The sequence below is a fragment of the Phoca vitulina genome, unplaced genomic scaffold (assembly GCF_004348235.1).
Source record: "Phoca vitulina isolate PV1807 unplaced genomic scaffold, GSC_HSeal_1.0 scaffold6, whole genome shotgun sequence".
Lineage (NCBI taxonomy): Eukaryota > Metazoa > Chordata > Mammalia > Carnivora > Phocidae > Phoca > Phoca vitulina.
Window position 1 is genome coordinate 51,574,739 of NW_022589709.1, and position 21,633 is coordinate 51,596,371.

At 41.6% G+C, this 21,633-nt stretch overlaps 1 protein-coding gene across 5 annotated transcripts in view; it reads right to left on the reverse strand.

Moving 5' to 3' along the window:
- SV2C (synaptic vesicle glycoprotein 2C) overlaps positions 1–21,633 on the reverse strand; it is a 455,323-nt gene that overhangs the window by 182,025 nt on the left and 251,665 nt on the right. The window contains exons 1-2 of one of the 5 annotated variants that reach the window (XM_032404169.1): positions 21,065–21,316; positions 7,994–8,053 (exon numbers count right to left, since the gene is read on the reverse strand). The exons of 1 other annotated variant lie outside the window; for it this stretch is intronic. The gene's annotated coding sequence lies outside the window, so the exon portion shown is untranslated. Of the gene's footprint in view, positions 1–7,993; positions 8,054–20,113; positions 20,138–20,428; positions 20,737–21,064; positions 21,317–21,633 lie in introns of those variants that run through there. 3 more of the 5 variants (XM_032404168.1, XM_032404171.1, XM_032404172.1) reach the window with 3 other exon arrangements.

Here is a 21,633-nt window from a genome sequence, read left to right on the forward strand (position 1 = left end):
CATCATTCAGTGGCATGAGTGAGCCTGTGGAAGCAAAGAAATGCAAAGAGAAAGGTGGAAAGGTACCGTCTTCCAGGTGAACAGGTAAAATGTAAGAAACTGCCATTCCCTGGCTGTGGTGCAGAGGGGTTGGCTCTGGAGAAGTCAATTCTGCCCATTTGATCAGAGCAGGACAGTCCCTAGTGGAGTCAGAGTCAATCACCAGGAGCTAGAGTCCATTCAGAAAGCAATGGTGGGGGGGGGGGGGGGCTGCTGGGAGAAGAGTCAGCTACTGAAGACTGGGATAGGGGTTACCCAGGCAGGGAAACCAAGTCAGAAACAAATCTAGATGATGTGAAAATAAGTAACCTGGAGAGGCAACACATTAAATCTTTTTAAAATCTTTTGTTAAGGTATAATTTACATGCAGTAAAATTCACCCTTTTTGGTGTATGATTCTGCAAGTTTGGCAAACATCAACACATCACAGTCAGGATATAGAACAGTTTCCCTCACCCCCAAAATTCCCCAGGCCCATCTGCCATCAACCCTTCCCCTGACTCCTGGCCTGGCAACATTCTTTTTATTCTTTTTTTTTTTTTTTTTTTTTTTTTTTGCTATTTCCAGAATGCCATGGAAATAGAATCATTCAGTATGTAGTTTCTGTATCTGGCTGCTTTCACTTAGCATAATGCATTTAAGATTAATCCTTGTTGCATTTATCAGTAGTTTGTTCCTTTTTTTTATTATTGAGTAGAATTCCATTGTATAAATGAACCACAATTTGTTTATTCATTCACCAGCTGAAAGACATTTGGGATGCTTCCAACTTTTGGAGAAATGAATAAGGCCCATATAAATATTCACATATAGGTTTTTGTGTAAACATTGGTTTTTACTTCACTTGGGCAAATATCTATGATCAGGATCAATGGACCATATGATGAATAGATGTTAAACTTTATAAGAAATTGCCAAAGTGTTTTATGAAGTACCATTTTGCATTTCCACCAGCAATGTATAACAGTTCCAGTGTTCCACATATTTGTCAGCATTTGGTATTGTCAGTTTGTTTTTTTTATTTTATTACTCTAGTGGGAGTAATCCTCAATTCATTCCTGTTTTACTCTCCCATAAATGAAAACACTATACAATAAATTCCCATCTAGATGAGTAAAATGGACAACAAACACACTTGTAGCTTTAATTTGCATTGCCCTAATGAGGAATGACGTTGAACATCTTTTCTTGTGCTCATTTGCCATTCATATATCTTCTTTGAAGAAGTGTCTATTCAAATATCTTGTCTGTTTTTTCCAGGTTGTTTTCTACTTTGTGAGTTTTGAGAGTTATTTTCATATTATGCAATCAAGTTCCTTATTGAATAAAGATTTTGCAAAAAATTTCTCTCAGTCTTTGGTTTGATTTTCACTTTCTTACCAGTGTCTAAACACAAAGTCTTAATTTTGACAAAGTCATATTTGTCAAGTTCTTCTCTTATGTATCATGCTTTTGATTTCATATTTAAGAAATATTTTCCTAACCCCAAATCACAAGTATTTTCTCTTACATTTTCTTCCAGGAGACTTATACTATTACATTTTACAATTATTTCTATGATTCACTTGGAGTTAATTTTTGCATACAGTGTAAAGGTACAGATTAAGAATTTTTTTGGTTTTGGGGGAGCTGTCTTTTTGTTTGTTTTGTTTTTATTTGTTTTGTGTTTTGCTTTTGGATATCCAAAGATTTAAGTACCATTTCTTAAAAAGATTGTTCTTTCTCCATTGAATTGCCTCTGTACCTTTTCCAAAAATCAATTGGTCATATACATATGGGTCTATTTCTAGAATCTTTATTCTTTTCTATCTTCCATACATCTATCCTCTTGCCAATATGACACTGTTTTGATTCCTGTAGCTTTAGAGTCAATTCTGAAGTCAAGTAATGTGAATCCTCCAGCTCGCTTCTCTTTCAAAGTTCTGACTATCCTGCTATCCTAGTTCCCTGTCTTTCCATATACATTTTAGAGTCAGCTTGTTGATTCATCCATATTTTTAAAAATCACCTGGAATTTTGATTGGGATGCACTGAATCTATAGATTAGTTTAAGGGAAATTGATATCTTTATAATATCGAGTGTTCCAATCTATGAACACAGGATAGATCTCCATTCATTTAGATCTTTGATTTCCTTCATCAGTGCTTTGCCATTTTCAACATAAAAATATTGCACATTTTGTTAGACTCATAATTTCTTTTTGTGTGCTACTAAAACTGGTAATTTTTTTAAAATTTGAATTCCAACTATTTATTGCTAGGACCTAAGAATATGACTGACTTTTGTATATTAGTTTTAGTAACTTTTTGTGTGGATTCTTTGGGACTTTCCAACTATGTGACTATATAATCTGTTAGTAAAGACAGTTGTGTTTTTTTCCTTTCAATCTGCAAGACTTTGGCTTCTTTTTCTTGCTTTACTGCATTGGTTATAGTTTCTAATATAATTTTGAATAGGAATGGTTAAAGTAGAAATCCTTGCCTAGTTCCCAGTATTAAGGGGAAAGCATTCAACCATCATTAAATATTATTTTAGCTATAAGGTTTTTGTAGATGCCCTTTATAAGAAGTTCCCTTTTACTCTGACTCTGCTGAGTTTGTTAAAAATCATAAATGAGTGCTAAATTTTATCACATGGATTTTCTGCATCTATTAGACTGTTGATAGGATAAATTACAATGATTGATTTTCAAATGTTGAAACAGCTTTGCATTCCTAGGATAAAGTTGGTTATTATGTATTATGCTTTTTATAAATTTCTGGATTCAATTTGCTAGTATTGTGTTGAAGATATTTTCACCTCTGATCATGAAGGATATTGGTTGGAGCTCTTTTCTTGTAACATCTTTGTCTAGTTTTAGGAGTAGGGTAATTTTGCCCTCATAAAATGAGTTGGAAAGTGTATCCATCTTTGCTATATTCTGAAAGAGCTTATGTAGAATCAGTATTATTTCTTTCTTAAATGTTTAGTAGAATTCACCAGAAAACACATTAAAATTTAATTGTACTAATCTCATAGAATTGTGAAGAATAAATGAGACAGTGTATGAAAATAGCCTAGGTACCATAGCAAACAGAACCCGAGCAATAGCAAATACTTGCCCATATTATTAGTCTATTAATCCAACTTAATGTAGGTAGTAAGTATATGAGCGTGCACCTTCCCAGTGAAGAGTATATGCCACAGGCTGGCATGCAAACTCAGCTCCGTTGGCCATAACTGATCATGTTAAAAGTCCAAGTTTTGAGGGAAAAAAACCTTTGGATTTCTTTGCTACAATTATTATGCTCCCATTTAAAATACATTGTGAAGCACCATTAATATTTTAAAAGAATTTCAGCATTACACTATTTGAAACATTTGGTTTCATAATTGTTCTTTAAATGTCTATATGTGCAAGAAAAAACACGTTGCTATTTACTCCCATCGTAAAATTAGGAATGAGCTTAAAATTAGGAATGCTGGTGGGGCACCTGGGTGGCTCAGTCGCTTAAGCATCTGACCCTTGATTTCGGCTCAGGTCTTGGTCTCAGGGTCGTGAGATCGAGCCTCACGTCATCAGGCTCTGTGCTGGGCATGAAGCCTGCTTAAGATTCTCTCTCTCCCTTTCCCTCTGCCCCTCCCCACCACCCCTGCTCATGCTCTTTCTCTCAAAAAAAAACTTAGGAATGCAGGTAAATAATAGGACAAAATTCCTCTCTATGTCCACTTTGCATTTCAGTGATTACAAAAAACACATGAGGACTAAATGAATGGTAAATAATGAATCAAAGGTGCGGTAATTTTAGAAATCCATTAAACAACATACTGAATATTTTAGCAGTTTCAATTATGCATTATTACATACTACATATTTTTTATATATCCCTATATGGTTTTGCAGACTTACATTATAACACAGTGGGGGTGGAGGGAGGCAGTGAAGCATACCAAAAGCACTTGTATAACGGTCTAATGGAATATTAATGAATCAAACAAATGAAAAACTAAATCTATATCTTTCAAATGCTGACTTCATTCACTATGAACAGACAGGACTCGAGCCTTGGCAATTCTAGGCTGGTGATCATAACAGAAGTACATTAATGAAAGAGAATGCTAAAGTCAGGGTCTTGTTTCCTGTTGGATAAATAATGAATATTTATTGAACGCCTCTCAGCAAGGCTACATGTAAACTGTCTAAGTCAAACAAGTCTCTGTAATGCTCTTACAGAGCTCCACAAAATACGTAGATTCTCTCGGTATATGGAGAGAACCTGCGTTTTGAAGCCCCACAGGTATAAATCCACTATTTATAGTTCTGTGACCTTGAGCAAGTAACATAGGCTCTTTCTGCACCAGCCCTTTAATTTCTAAAATGCATTACCACCTACTGATGCCCCCCACAAATATTTCTTGATTATGCTAGACCCTGTGTCACCTGCTGGGTCCATGAGGACGAACCTTCAAGAGCCCAGACAAAGAAATGAGCATTCACCAAACAGAGTAACAAGGGTTATCACTGTACAAGAAGAAGGTGCACCAGTTGCACATTGGAATGCTGTCTAAATTGGGACCTGGGAAAATTGGGTAGGACTCCCTTAAGGAAACTACTGTCAGATAAATTCTGAAGGATGAATGGAAGTTAACTAGGCGAGCTCTGGAGTGAAGGATAAAGGGGAGAGCCTCCAGGCAGGCAGAAAGGCTCAGGGAAGGCAGAAAGAGAGTACAGTGCCATCAAGACCCGAGGAAATTGGCTGTGGCCCTAGTAAGGAATTGATAATTGATCTTAAGGCAGTGTGGAGCCGTTGCTGATTTTTAAAATGAAAACAGACACAGTCTTTTTGTTTTACAAACCAACAGTGTAGTGAAGAGGGACAAAACTGAAGGCCAAAGGCCCTGTTAAAAGCTGTTGCAAGAGATGATGGTGGCCTGGACTCGGGTGTGATAAAAACTAAGAACAGGTGCCTAGAAGCACAGCTGGTGTGTGCTAGGAACCCAGCACCTGTTAGATGCCTTGTTTCTTCTTCTCTTGTAATCAGTGCCACTGTTTTAAAAGGAATTGTCCAAATGTCCCAGTAGCCATCCAAGTAAAACCTCTTTCCAAGGAATAATTTTACAAAGAAATGTTCTTCATAACAGATACTTTCATATGTCAGCAGGGAAGAAATATATTCTATTTTACCTCTCTATTTTTGGTCACCTAGCAATGAGATTGCTATAAAATGTTGATGTAAATGCAATTTCATTGCAACAAAATTGTTTCAATGTCTTAGTTAATTACAGTAAGTTTTATCACTAATATTAGCAGCCTCTCTAGTCACTGAAGATCACATTAACTGTTTTACTGTCTTCGAGTTTAAGATTTTAAGATGTTACATATTTATTTTATTTGAGAGAGAGAGAGAGAGCATGCATGCATGCGTGAGCAGGGGGAAGAGCAGCAGGAGAGGGAGAGAGAGAATATCAAGCAGACTCTAAGCTAAGCGCAGAGCCAGATGCAGGGCTGGATCTCAAGACTCTGAGATTGAAATCAAGAATCCGATGCTTAACCAACTGAGCCACCCAGGTGCCCCCAAGCACTATTTTAAAATTATTTTGATAGTTTCATATTATTTGTTTATCATTTGTCCCTTCCCCCTCTAGAATGTAATCTCCATGAGAACAGGGACTTTATCTGTCTTGTTCTCTGTTCTACCTCCAGCAGCTGGAGCAGTGCCGAGGGCTTAATAGGGGCACAATAAATATGTGTGGGCTAACTGCTTCACAGAATGAATGAAGAATGGGGGGCCATCTATGTGAAGTAACTGAAATTAGCCACTCCTAACTGGCATCTTTACCTCAATGCTCTCCCTACCCTAAGCCATTGCACACTTGGTTTCAAATTCATCTCCCTGCTCAAACTGAGTCCAAACTGCCGTACCTGACCTTCAAGGATTCCTACCCACCCCAGCAGCTCCACCTCCCACCACTGCCAAGTTCTAGAGCTCACACGGCTTCTCGCCCCGTCATCAACAGGATAACTTGCACTTCCCCAGCTGTCCCAGTATGCTCCACCTCTGCCTCAAATATCCTGCATCTCCCTCCCTGTCTGAAAAAAGTCCCATCTGCCCTTTAAGGCTCACCTCAAAAGTGACTGCTTTTGAAGTTTCTCTTTATATTTTAGGTCAGTGGTTCTCAGCTGGGGGCAATCTTGCACATTCTCTACTACCCTAGGGACATCTGGCAACATTCAGAGACATTTTTGGATGTGATGACTGGAGGGGAAAATACTACTGGTCTCTGGTGGGTATCAGTCAGGGATGCTGTTAACTCCTACAATGCACAGCACAGCCCCCGAAAACAAAGAATTATCTGTCCCAAACGTCAATAGTACTGGGATTGAGAAGCCCTTTAGGAAATGTCCCAATGCCACCTTCAAACCACTGCAGAGTTTTGGACTGCTTATACTGAACGCCCACTCTTTGTTGGACAATATTTATATATAACTCATCTGAGCCCTCCCTCACAGGTCTGTGTGCTTGAGATCACAGGCTGAATCCTACCCAGCTCATTTTTCCTAATGATCATAGCATATCCCTTGCACAAGGGAGATGATCAATTTGTTTACTGAAATGGAATTGAAAATTTTATTTCATTTTAAAAAATATTTCAGTTATTTACTCAAGTCTATTTTCTCCTGTGTCCTATTAAGAAGGAAAGGTAGGCACCATCTTGTGCAGTGAACCTTTAAACCCTTAAGATATATTCTGCTACCTTTTATGCTCTCATAGGAAAGAGTGTCCATTTAGGGCAATAACTGGTGCTATACTGGATTAACTGTAGTTTGGAGGCTAGTTTTCACCACATACTGTGAAGCTGTATTTTTTCATTTAACATACCTATAGCTTTTGAGCTAATAAACAAGTAAATAAACAGCCAACCTTGAACCTTAGCTGAGATAAAAGGTGGCTTTACACAAGTCAGGACTAAGTAATACATGTCATGATTCATCTAAAGTTCCTCCTTTTTTTATAATCCTAATACTTAACAAAGTTAATAAATATTTGCTAATTTTATAATCCATCGACATTATAAATATTCTCTGAGCATGTTACAAATAAAATATTCTGGCCATTTTGCTGACAGGGCTGTACATGCAGAGGTTTTTGGTACACTTACAAAATTCAACTAAGAGTGAAAATCCACATCTGGGGGCGCCTGGGTGGCTCAGTCGTTAAGCATCTGCCTTCAGCTCAGGTCATGATCCCAGGGTCCTGGGATCGAGCCCCGCATCGGGCTCCTGCTTGGCTTCTCCCTCTCCCACTCCCCCTGCTTGTGTTCCCTCTCTCGCTGTGTCTCTCTCTGTCAAATAAATAAATAAAATCTTTAAAAAAAATCTACATCTGACTATCAACTCGTAACTTCATCTCTTCTGAGACGTAAGAAAGTGATTAGCCTAAGGAATATACAGACACAGACACACGCTAGAATTAAGTTTCAAATTTTGAATGAAAAATTCAGCTTGGCGAAAAGAAGGAAAATCTGATCTGATCAGATGAGTTCATCATAAATCCCTTCATCATGACTAAAAGGTAGGCTGAACCCTCATGACTATAAACCCAAATGGCCTTCAGGCTGAGGACACGTGCAGTGGGTCACCCAAGAAGCTGTTACACTGAGAAGCTAGGCATCCTGATTCCCAGTGCTGTCAGTCAGGGACAGTGAAAACTGTTATGAAAGAGTTTTGTGTTGTCATATGTCAGCCAGACCAAAAAATCAATGGTTAGTTATATTTCAAGGGAAGGAGGAAACCCCTCCAAGCAGAAAAGCACAATGCAATCAGAAGACCCTGAGAAGCACTTAACATTGTCATGGTTTCCTGAGTGAAGATGTCACAAACCATCACTACCAGCAGAGGGAATGAAGACAAGACACACACACACACACACACACACACACACACACAGAGTATCCCAACAAACACATACATACCAGCAAAGGAAAGCATTAATATGGCCAGGAGGAGGTGCAGAAGTAACTTCAAAAGCATCACTGGGAAAAAAAAAAAAAAAAAAAGCATCACTGGGAGCCCCAAGAGCTCAGGGTCACACTTTGTTGCACTTTAATTTTAGGCAAAGATAGTTCATCACATGATTTTTTAAATTTTGCATTACCCTATTTCAAAATCATTTACTGAGGAAAAAAATTTCTAAGCCAACGATCGGACATAGCATGAACTCTTATTTTCCATCTTATTTAGGAACTTTAACTTTTTTTTATTTTTTAGGAGCTTTATTAAATGTAATATGATGTTACACCAAATGTCTGATGTGGTCGTCAACATAGCAACTGTGTAATATGGTAATAATAAGGGTGTGCATAATGTCAAAAAGTTGGGAGTAAATGAGTAAGTTGTCTATTGCAAAATATCCCTTTAACTTTGGCTCAGGTCTCGTCAATGTATCATTTAGGCAGAGCTCAAATGACTCCAAATCTTCCACAGCCAGTAGGTTTCATTGGTGTCACCATTAAAGAAGAATCATTTCATTCTCCTGATGTTAAATAAAGCTGGATGTATAAGATGGCCTATATTCCTGTCTCACATTCAATGATATTGATCACTGGCTTTTCTCCTCAGGCTTGCTGGGAAGTGGATATTAACCTTTACAGGTTTGGATTTTTTTTTTTTTTTATTCACTGCCTTTGAATATAATCAAGACTTCTTGTGCACACACATCTGTATCCCAAAAGGCAGGCACGATCATTACATATTCAGGTTCAGAGTAATGAATGTTTGGAGCTCTGCCCCAGTAACCATGTCTGCTGCACACCATAGATAAAGGGTGTGATGCCCTTGTCAATACTCCAACTTTGGATTAAAAGGCACACAAACTGGATATATTATTCAGTCCTGGGTCACTCCTTCAATGTCTCTCTTTTTTTTTTTTTTTATTCGACAGAGAGAGACAGAGCGAGAGAGGGAACACAATCAGAGGGAGTGGGAGAGGGAGAAGCAGGCTTCCCGTGGAGCAAGGAGCCCGACACGGGGCTCGATCCCAGGAGCCTGGGATCATGACCTGAGCCGAAGGCAGACGCTTAACGACTGAGCCACCCAGGTGCCCCCAATGTCTCCCTTTTGAATTAACCTTGCATCAGTTTCGTTGATAAGAAAAATATTCGTGAACTACAGACCAAGACAGGTCATCAACCTTTCATTCCCTGTTTTGTCATTCTCTTATGGAAGCAAGTCAGATGGCTCCCACCCTCGTACACAGAAGATGGGCAGGGGAATCATAGGAGACATTGTCTGGCAGTGAACTCAGAGAATGACAAGAAATTGTTATTTGAAAAGCAGGGTTAGAAAGAAACCACCAGATTCCTCCTGGGTATCTCCCCTATTTGTTAGAGCAGCCATCTTTGAAAATGTCTGTTTCTTCACTCCTCTAAGCTTCCCGTGTCCTTTGCAGTCACTAACCAAGATTAGAGCAGCACAGTAAAAGCTCATGCCTTCACAGCTCAAGTCTCCACACTGTTTACGTTTTGGGTGAGCCTTGGAAGTAGAATTACGATAAAGGCTTGTATGTTTTCTACAGACACACTATTTCTGTAAACAAGTCCAGCTCCTACACTACCCCCTTTACAACTATCGCTAGAGAGAGAGTAATGTGGCAATCTTCACAGAAAGAGCATGCTCCCTTCAGAGACAATGCCAAAATGGAAGAGTGCTCCCTGTGTTGCCCCTTCTCATTCCCAAATATAAATGGGCTTACTACACATGGTGTTAAAATGTACACAATTTAGAACAGTCCAACAACATCTAGTAATAACATATATTTTGCAATGCCTTATTAAATAATTTTTATAAATAAAATAACCCACCTGCATACATAAACTTAAAATAACTGTATAATGCCCTAATAGTGTCAAGGAGAAATAGAAAAAAATAATAAAATACGTTTTTAAATATGTAAATGTTCTGGTGTAACAAAAAAAGACAAAATTAAGACATGAAATGCTTGCTTCTAAGTGTATAATCACCATGAATATAACAAACACCCATGGACACAAATAGAGGTGTGCTTATTAGCAACTTAAATATCACAATTAGTGTGTGTTACTGCTGGTGACATGACTGTTGGAAATGATGAGCAACTCTTGGTAAGATTTTAAATGAAACAAAGTATAGTCTTCCCTTGATTGATTTATAAGTAGTTTCCCCCAAGGAAAATATATATAAAAACTAAGGAAAAAATACTTGTATTTCACAGAAAAAGTTCTAGACTTGGATTATCAGAAATGAAATTTTCACTTAAATGGATGTCTGATGGGACATGGGAAAGTTGTGCAGTGTGTGAGACAATGCTTTGTTATGTGGAACTGCCCTATGCATTATACGTCTTTGGTCAGTGGAACATGGGCTGAAATGAAATGCATGGATTCTGAGCCTAGGCTTAAGAGGCATCACATGTTTCCACTCACCTTCCCTGTACTTCTGTCCTTTCCATGCAAAAAATATGAACTGGGTAGCCAATTATTCCAAGTAGGATTAAAGACCTGAATCTAACCTGTAATTTGGAGAAAAGCTAGCAAAGCTCAATGTAAATTAGCCTGCCAATCCACAGATGCATGGGCAAAAAGAAATTGCTTTAGGTTACTAACTTTTGGGAGTAGCCAGTTAGGCACCATGATGTAGCAATAAATGTCTGATGTATCAAATGAAATTTCCTCCCAACCCCCCCCCCCCCCGCCCCAGCATAAGGGAGGCAAGTATGGTTAAAGGAGGGATAGAAAAATCAATAAGAAATTCATTGAACATTTTATCAAAAACTAATGATGTACTGTACCTTGGCTGATTGAATTTAAATTAAAAAAAAAAGAAATTCATGATGTTGGACAGGGAATGGATGGATATTAGGAAAAAGAAGGAATGGGTGGGATTGAGGGAAAAGGTAGAAGTTAAGCAGCACTGTAAAAAACATGCAATGCTGAGTCACTAGCTATATGAGTTGCTGGGATATGGAAGAGCCCTCCAACAAACCATGCCAGTGTGAATTTCATGAGCTTGCTCCCCCCAACAATCACCAAAGGATGGAATCTGCGAAGTCTGCCACAGTCTTGTAAAGGCAGGTAGAGATGTAATAAGAATTGAATATGGTTCATGGTTTTCACCAAATAAAACCCTTGTCATCAAAATTCAAATCATGGTTCATTTATCTGTTCAGATTATAAACACGTATACAGTAAACAACCAGTAGATCCACAGCAAGCCCATGAGTATTTCATTTTTATCAACACCTTTGCTTTCAAAGAAATTGGAATCTTCTATAAACCTGGCTTCTATCATATAGATATTTGTGAAATTAATTAAATGTATCTGTCATTCTATCTAGTTACTAATGTTCTGATATTCTGAGGGCTGAGTCAATGGTAAATAAAAGAAATAATGGGTTTAAATATTTGCAAATAACCACAGGCAATGATTCCATGTTCCAATGAGATAGGAATGCATTTTAAATAATTCATATACATTTTTAATGATCTACAGAAAATGCTACATGACTCTGAAGTTTCTAGAATCTATACAAAAAATTGAACTAAGTATCCAAAGCAATGAAGAAAATACAATTAGGTACAAGAATCACAAGAGTTCATAAAATAAAAACAAACCAGTGATCCTAAATAACTATGCAATAAACTTGACAACCTGAATAAAATTGACAAATTTCTTTTTTTTTTTAAACACTGCTTACCAAAACTGACATAAGAAGAAATAGAAACTCTGGAGCCTTTATCTATTAAAAAGAAATTGTTTTGTAATGAATCAGAGGCTCAAAAGCATTGGATGAGATTATATACACATTCATAGGAAATTTTAGCAAATCAGAAACAGAAGGAAACTTATCCAACCTGATAGAAGTGGAGGTCAAATGACAGAATTGCTCTTGAGGGACTTAGACTCAGGTGGAACCCAGATGAGTGGAGAACAAATCAGGGACTGTTTTCTCAGCCTCTGGCATCTTGTGGACTGAGAGTTTGGCCATCTGGAGACAGCATCCTGTCTGGGCACAGTCATGACGTTCTCACGTCCATCAGCAGTGAAAAGGCTCGGCCAAGCAGTTTCCCAGACACTGGGCATGAAAAAGTGGGCATCTGAGCAGGAATGGGAGAACTGTGTTAGGCACCTCCAGAAGGAGATTATGACTGGAAGGGACATGCAAGGTGTTTCTGGGGTGCCGGAAATCATCCCTGTCATGATCTGGGTGTTGGTTAAAGAGATGTGTTCAGTTTGTGAAAATCAATTCAGCTATACCCTTTTAATATGCACACTTTTGTCTCTGTATATTATACTTCAATTAAAAAGGCTTAATAAGGGGCTCCTGGGTGGCTCAGTCGTTAAGCATCTGCCTTCAGCTCAGGTCATGATCCCAGGGTCCTGGGATCGAGCCCCACATCGGGCTCCCTGCTCAGCAGGAAGCCTGCTTCTCCCTCTCCCACTCCTCCTGCTTGTGTTCCCTCTCTCGCTGTGTCTCTCTCTGTCAAATAAATAAATAAAATCTTCAAAAAAATTTTTTTAAAAAAGGCTTAATAAATATCTAAAATGTGTTTGGCCCCTATGTGTCCAGCACCTGGAGTTAAAGATCTCAGTGACTTGGCCTCTTCCCTTAAGTTCAAGGGACTCAGAATCTAGTGGGGAAATGTGTAGAGAGCCACAACGACAAAGTGTGAGAAGCATTATGATGGTGGTGGCTGCAAGGGGACTGGGAGAAACAAAGAAAGGGGCCCAAATTCCTCCGGGGAGGGGCGTGAAGTTTTAAGCTGAGGCTTGAAGGGCAAGTAGGAGCCTTTTCCATGGGTAGGTATATGTTGAGAGTCGGGGGAAGGTAAGTGGTGGGAGGGAGGACATTCCAGATCCATGGAAGAGAAGATAAAAATTGTCCATCTCCAATCCTATCAAGTACACAGCCATAGGATGAAAAATGTCCCTAAAAGCACAACATTCTGAGTAGCAATACAGGCTTTTGACAGCCACTGGACACATAAGATTTATTGAGAACAGAGGTGGGAGATGGAGGAGAGGTCCTCAACTTTAATGACCTACGTCAGCAATGCACAGTTCCTCTCAGGGTCCGCTGTACTAGATGTTTATAGGTGAGTTCCCTTTTTTCATTCAAAATGAAAACACCTTTATTGAGCCCTAAAATAATTTATGTTCTCACAACCTCAAATACCTTCCTATACTATGAACTAAAAAAATATCCATGGGAAAAACTGGCACTGCATTTTAGCCACTAAAACATTAATATCTGGACATATTTGAGAAACATCATCACATGGGCAACCTGAAATTAATTTTTACCAACTTTACTAATGCCTTAATTACAAATGTAATATGTAATTATTGTTGAAAACTCAAATATTTCAGAAATATAAAGTAAAAAGTGTCAGGTCCTCTCCAGCTTATCCCCAAAAGATAATAGTTTGGTCGTTGTCCTTCCAGGCTTTTTAATGTACTTTAATTTTTTAATAGAGACATAGGACATTTTCTGGTCAATAAATTGCTGTATTTTTCATTAATAACTTATCTTCAAATATTTCCATGTGAGTACATACAGGCTCATTTCAATGGCTGTGTAGTATTTCATTATTTAGATAGACCATAATTGATCTGATCACCCTCTGAAAGACATTTAGATTGGTTCTAATTTTTCAGTACCATGAATAATATGCACAGAACATCCTGTGCAACATTCTCATGATTTATCTTAATATTCTGATACTTCTGAGCATGTCTGGAAGGGAGGGACTAAGAAATCTCCCAGTAGAAGGCTCAGTGCAAGCAGAAGACAATCTGAGACCCACTATTTATGGTCTTAGGACAATGGGCTGGAGTCGGAAGGGACAAGTGATCGTGAATACAGGATGTTGTGTTTCTCACCAGCCCAGTACATTCGCACATCCTCCAAACTCTCCAGGGACATTAGGAGCACATGGTAGCTTCAGGAGGTTCTATAATACTGGAGCCAGGGCATTCTGGGAATGGGAGGCACGCTCTGCACCACTGTGGGATGCTGCTGCAGGGAAGTAGAGGCAAGGACCACAGGGATTATCCCTGAGAGCTCAGAGAAGTAGTGAAGAATCTTTGTAGCAGATTGGGAATCCACAACTGGGGAAGGAATAGAACGAGGGCAATGACTGTGGATGACATGGGTCTTTATGTCTACCTCCACACTGATGTGGCCAAAAGGAAACCCTGGCTGTGAGTTTAACGGGATACTTCAAAAAATAATTATCTTTATACTTAAATTACATTTGTGTTCAATGCAGCTCATAATGTGTTTAATGTGCATTAATTGGAGCATGCTGTCACATGGGTCCACGGAAATGACCCAAGGATAGGAGACCTGAAGCCAGTTCTTTAAAAGTTTCTGATGCTCACTCAAAGATGTGGCCCACACTGGATGGTTGTAATCAGGTGAAGACAGTCACGGTGTACCGGAAAAGACATTGATCTTGGTTCAGTCAATTACAAACCATGTAACGGGGAAAATCACAAGTTCTCTGAGTAATGAGAGGCCCAGCGTCATTATAAAGATTACAACGATCCACATGCAGGTGTATATACAAATATGCATAGGTTCCCAGGATTAGCTAGTAACTGACAAAAGGAAAACATGGGGCCCCCCCTTTGTTCAAAAAATTTCAAGAGGTGATGGCAGAGCATAAACCAAACACAGGGCCTTTCTAACCATGAGGCCCTGCGTGGTCCATGAAGCGAGCCCTCAGTGTTACCATTCCACAGATGGGTGCTCCTTGGGAACAGGACTTTTGTAACTGCACAGCTGAATCTCCAGAGTACCTTGCATTTGGTAAACATTCAGGAAATACTTGACTACTTACAGGATTGCATTATAATAAAAAGGAAGCAGGGTTTCCTACATTAAGAAGGAATCCCTTCATGTTACAAACCAAATACTGATTGAAGAGAAAAGACATCTTTTATAGTACAGTCCCTGCAAAGCAACATGCTAGGAGCTTTATGTATGTTTTCTCCATTTACCCTTTACACACAATCCTAAAAAGTAGATATAAAAATCATCTTTTCACAGCTGAAGAAACCAAGGCTCTAAGAGATTAAGAAACTTGTCCATGGTTACACCATTTTTCTCAAGCAGCTCACTAATTCATCTGATAAAATTTACTGAGCTCTTACTATGCTCCAGATACTATTTTAGAGACTAGGGATAAACAGCAAGACAAAACAACAACCTATCTCTAATTCTGTCCTTGGCCTCTTGGGGTTTGTAGTTCAGCCAGGAGAGACGGGCATTAATGAAACAATCTCACTTTTTTCAAAAAGGAGATGGTAAAATTAATGAACTTTATAAACAGAGTTGCCAGATTCAGCAAATAAAAATACAGGATGCCCCAGATAAATTTAAATGTCATATAAACAACAAATAATATTTTAACATAACTACGTCCCATGCAATATTTGAGATATACGTAGATTAAGAAACATTTTACTAATCTGAACTCAAAGTTACTGAGTATCCTGTTTTTCTCCAACAACCTTATTTATAAAGAAAAGAACACTGTGAGAGAAGAAAGAATTTCCCCTCCTGAGAGGGTTGGGAAGCTCTCCCAGAAAGGGAAGATGACTGAAGTCTAAAGAACATCAAGAGTTAAAATGGTGAAGGTAGGGTACAGCAGGTGATAAGGTTGCTGTAGCAGGATGGGGCTGATGTTTGAAGGTTGCTAGGACGGGAGAGGTTTGGAGGTTAAGCAAAATGATGTTACAGAAGTGCGCAGGGGCCAGGCCATCCAGGGCCTTGAAGGCCATGCTAAGGTTTTCAGCCTTTCCGCCACCAGAGCAACCTGTCATAAATGCTGCTCCTTCTGCCTAGGCCCTTCCTTCTGTGATGCCATCTACATAACTGTCTCCACAGGGTTCTTCCCAACCACCCACCTCACTCACTCCACCTCTGACTCCTTCCACAGAACTTGGTCATCTTTAAGTCTATCTTGCCAGCTGGAAGGTGACTTCTCTGAGAGCTTCAAGTAGAGATTCAATAAATATTGAAAAGAACAACACAGCCTAGATAGCCCTGCCACACTGCCACCTTGTCAAGTACTAGTTCAAGTACTCCTTCAAGTGTAGACCCCTATTGATGACATATAACCCACTTGGCAGAGCTTGATAAATCGCATTTTCTGGGCCCACCTGTGGAATTACTTATTTAGAATGTCTAGGATAAAGCTCAGACATCTCCATTTGAATGAGCTCCCCAGGGAAGTATGATACACAGGACTACTGAGAATCATAGGTCTATTCAGCTATACAAAGATTCTAATCCACAGAATTTTCAAAGAGTAGCAAATAACAAGAAAAAGCATTTGGTCTAATCAGTCATAAATCTCACTGTGCTCTTGAGTAGTAAGAGGACCCAAGTGCTATGAGAAGACTAAAGCCCATTAATATAGTTCTTACTTTCCAGTCTTAATCATTTGCAGTACATCCTGTCCACAGGAAATGATACAACAGCCATAATATACATTGGGTGCTCAACAGAAAGCATTTAAAATTTGTCATGTTAGGGGCGCCTGTCTGGCTTAGTCGGTAGAGCATGCAACTCCTGATCTTGGGGTTGTAAGCTCGGGCCCCAAGTTGGGCATAGAGATTATTTAAAAACAAAATCTTTAGGGGCGCCCCGGTGGCTCAGTCGTTAAGTGTCTGCCTTTGGCTCAGATCATGATCCCAGGACCCTGGGATTGAGCCCTGCATTGGGCTCCCTGCTCAGCGGGAAGCCTGCTTCTCCCTCTCCCACTCCCCCTGCTTGTGTTCCCTCTCTTGCTGTGTCTCTCTCTGTCAAAGAAATAAATAAAATCTTAAAAAAAAAAAATAATAAAATCTTTAAATAAAATAAAATAAAATTTGTCATGTTAAATTCATCTGAATATCTGTTTTACTAAGATTAGTAAACAGATTATTTTTCAATTTTGGTCTTTTAAAAATGTTTTAATCCATATTCATAATGGCATAATATAAAATCTAACAGATCAATTATTCTACAAAAACAGAGCCCATAACTCCATGTAAAATTGCAGTGTGAGTTAATAAAAAACACTTCTTATATTCTACTTATAAGCAAAGTTCAAATTTAAAATATAACTCATCAAGGGATAAAGAAGGTGTGGTGTATATATATACAATGGAATATTATTCAACCATAAAAAAGAATGAAATCTTGCCATTTGCAACAACATGCATGGACTTAGAGGGTATTATGCTAAGTTAAATAAGTCAGAGAAAGACAAATACTATGTGGTTTCATTCTTATGTGGAATTTAAGAAACAAAACAAATGAACCAAAAAAAGAGAGAGACAAACAAAAAGCAGACCCTTGAATTTGCAGAACAAACTGGTGGTTACCAGTGGGGAGGTGGGTGGGGGATGGGTGAAATAGGTGAAGGGGATTAAGAGTACACTTATCATGATGAGCACTGAGTAATGTAGAGCACTGTTGAATCACTATATAGTACACTTGAAACTAACATAACATGGTATATTAATTATACTGGAATTAAAATTTTAAGAAATAAAATAAACTATAACTCATCATATATTTCTGCATTTCACGGAGGGAAAGAATATTAGAACCAGAGAGTACCAAACCATCCAATCCACTGATCTCTCTCCATTTATTTCATTTTGTTCAATTCTTCCCAACAAGGGAAACCATGATGATATGCAACTAATAGCAAGTGTCCCTAATTACAAGGGGTGTTTGTGATAAAAATAAATGGTTTATACACCATTAAGACATATTTCCAGCAAGGATTAAAATAGTAACTTGACCCCCCCCCCCCTTGTTATTTCAGCTGTGCCAAATAAAGAAAGCTCCAAATTCAAATCACTGCAACATTTACACTGGTTGCTCAATAGGGCTGGAATGGAAAAAGCAAAGCAAAAACAAAAACAATTTAGCAGTGTTGTACCAAAACCACACGCAGACAGCGGGCTGCCTATCAGGTTTACTGACAGACTTAACCTAAATGATGAGTTTGTGTTAAATGGACAATGATATACATATTGCAAACCATGGGTCTGATAAAATCCAAAGCAACATGGAACCAAGAAGCACTGGTCAATCAGGTTTTTCCTTGGTACAGCCACACAGGATAAATAGGGCATTTTAACTTTAACCATTCATAGATATCCACCATTATGTATGAATAACATGAATAACAACATTGTGAGTGGTTAGGAAGGCATTTTGACAAATCAGATGTTTTTATTCATGAAATATATCATCAACAAGTTTACATTAGCGTAAGAGATAATATCCCTAATTATAGGAAATGGATTTTCTGGGACTTGTGGTCACATGATTTATTGCACATTATGATACCCTTTGTGGTCATCTCCTTAAGGGTGGAAACTGCGTCCTGTTTTCTGAGGCAACTTCCACACTTAAGGAATATGACTGGGTTAATAATGAGTAGAATTTTTACCTAAAAGCTCTTAGGCTAGTCTGCTGCTCACACCAGAGAACCTACTTTGAGTGTCATCAGGTCATGAAAAATAAATCTGTTTTCTCTACTACATCACCAAAAACACTCAGATGTAATCCAGTGCTTTTTTTTTTTCGTTCTCCAGACAGCAGCTAATGGCATCTGATTTTATATAAGACCGTTAGGAAAAGTCTATTGTCTGCGTTTGCTGACATTGAAAGCTAAATTTCATTAAAGAAACAGCACTGGTGAATGTCTCCAGAATTTTTTAAAAGATAAAATTGTTTTTCTTTTTCCCTTAAAGGGACTGTGTTTCATAATATTTTCCATTCATAGAGAATTTGTAGGCACAAAGCTCTCTGAGACCATCATCTTTTGTCCTCAAAACAACTCTGTAGTAAGAGCTAGTCTGAGCTATTTTTCAGACTTCTCAACTGTGAGGATGAACCCAAGAGGTAAGTCACTTGCCTGAGGTGGCTGTAACACAATGCTCCGGAAAGCGGGAACTAGGATCTTTGTCTCTGGGCTCTCTGATGACTGCCTTCCCCTTTTCCTTCCTTCCTCCCCTCCACCTCCCCTCTTTCAATCCTTTAGCCACACATACTGCAGATTTGGCCTCATTCAGCAAAGCCAGTAGAAAAACCTTTGCCAGGAGGCTTCCAGAAAGTGGGGTCTTTTAAAAATATAATAATAAATAAAATGAAACATGGATTGGGCTTTTTATTTTCTCCCAGGGACTGCTTTCAACACACATATTTAGGTCCTAAAGGAGGAACGCAGCACACTGTTTTGTAAGCCATTCTCAAGCCCCACTTAGAGGCCAGGCTTCCTGACAAAACTGAAGAATGGTGAAGGCATGGGTGAGCACTACGGAAATCTCATGAACCTCAACGTCGAAGCTTTCACATGAAAACTTGCCAGGAGCACGAGGCCTTTCGGAACTTGCCACAGAAAACTAGTGAACGCCAAAGAGATGAATGCCAAAGCCTCTTCCAGGATTAAGGCTAAGAATCAAACTGAAACAATTTTCTCGCGCTATCAATCGCCTAAATATTTAGGAAGGCGGTCTATTGAGAGGGGAGGCCATCAGGACATCCCTGTTGCGGCGCCTTAAAAGACGCCCCATCTTTCGATCCCCGAGGAGCACCTGGCCTCTGCGGCGCCTTCCCGGCACTGTGGCGCACTGCGGAGCTGCGGGCTGGCCCGCAGACCCGCCCTGCTGGGCTTTCCTCGCCGCCCAGGCCGCAGTCCCCCCCGCCGCCCCGCCGCACCCGCCGCACCCACCGGGTGCGCTGCGGGGCATCCATCACCCGAGAGACTTTGACGCACACGCGCGCTCTCCCCGACCGAGACTCCGCCGCCTCCCCTCCAGCCCCCACCCCGCCCGCCCCTCACGGGTCTGCATTTGCATCACTAGCCCACGCAGCGGATGACGTGAGCGCCCTCCCCACCCCCCGCCCCCGCCCCCCTGCCCCGGCCCCCCCCCCCCCCCCCCCCCCCCCCCGTGCGCCCGGCGCCTAAGGTCCCCGCACGCCCACAGAAAGACCCTGGGTTTTGTGCATCTGCGGCGGGGTGCCCGCTGCCCCACAAGTTCATCACCATATTCCGCAGTCTTCATGGGCCCAGCCCCGGGAGATCCCTGCGACAAGCTGGAGAAAAGTCTTCCCAGTTCTAGAACCCAGGCGGAGGGGAAAGAGTCTGACCATTGAAAGGGTCAAATGGACTGGGTGAGCGCCGCCACAGCTCTCACCACCACCTGAAATGACCCAGGTAGCTTGTTTATGGGTGATAGCCCCTCTCCCCCCCGGAGCCGCACGCCAGTCGGTCTGTTTCGCCGCACCTGGAGCCTGGTGGGCGCTCCGTAGGTTTTGACTGAATGAGGGCGGAGTGTTTGGAGTGAAGTGCGGCACTTACAAACAGCCACAGCCCCGCGGGATTCCCGGTTCTCCATCCCTCTCTGCTTCTCGCGCAGACACGAGACGGGGGCTTCGGGGACTTCCGTGGAATCGTTTTTTAAGCCCCGGGGTTTCTTTCAGGCTCGCACAGCGCCCAATGCGGCTTTCTCTGCTCTCCTGCCAGCCGCACGTCTGCAGAGGGATCCCCGCCGAAAAGTTGAGCCCAAAGCTGGGGTCGGGGTACAGGTCGGACGCCTGGCTGGGGGTTCGGAGCTGCTGTTCTGATTCAGCCTCCCCCTCCCCGTCCAACCACGGAAGCAAAGTATTGTGGAGGTCCCAAAGGAAGGCGGGCGCGGCTTTCGAATCCCCGCGGCCGCCCACCCGCCTCCCCCGGGAATCCGGATAAAGTGCACCCGCCTCCCCTGACCTACCCTGGGCATCCGGGAGTCACTCCATCTGCTTTACCCCGAATTCCCCGGTCCCGCCCCAGCAAATAGGCACCTGCAACCGCTTCCTCGGGGGCACGCGGGGCAAAGTTGCGCTTCTACAAGGATGCAAAAAGTTCCCCACGCTGCAGCGCCCCGCTCCCCGGTCGGGAAGGGAAATTAGGCGGCGGCTGGAAAACCCGCCACCGCTGCCGGGGTCCCTCACTCACCGCTCCAGCCGCCTGGGACCCCCTGCCCTAGGTAGTGTCAGCGCTGCAGCTGCTGCCTCGCGGGCGTCGCTCGGGCTCTCTCCCCGGGGCCGCCTCCGTCTGCCACTCTCGCCGGCAGTGCGCGGAGTGGTGACTCCTCCGAGCGTGTCAGCGACGAAAGGAGGGGCGGGAAAGTGGCTCCGGGCTTGCACGCTGCGGTCCTCCTCCCCCTCCTCCGCCTACGCCTCCTCCCCACGGTGCTGCAGTGCCGGGCGGCGGTGTGGCGAGAGTACGAGCGGTGCGCAGGGAGGGAGTCACCGTGCGGGGGAGGCGGGAGCGGCGCACGACTCGGTGCGGGGCGGGCTGACTGGCTCCGGGAAGTCCGGGTTCTGGGGCCTGGCTGCAGCGTGGGACTGGGGGGAGGGGCGGGGCCACCCCCAAATGGCAAGTACTTTCGGAGGAGTCAGGGCTCCGAGTTTGCAGCGGGGGGGGGGGGGGGGGGGGGGGGGGGGGGCGCCGGCCGTGGGCGGGGGGGGGGGGGGGGGAGCGCCGCGGCAGCAAGCGCAGAGGACCAAAGAAAAAGCCGGGGG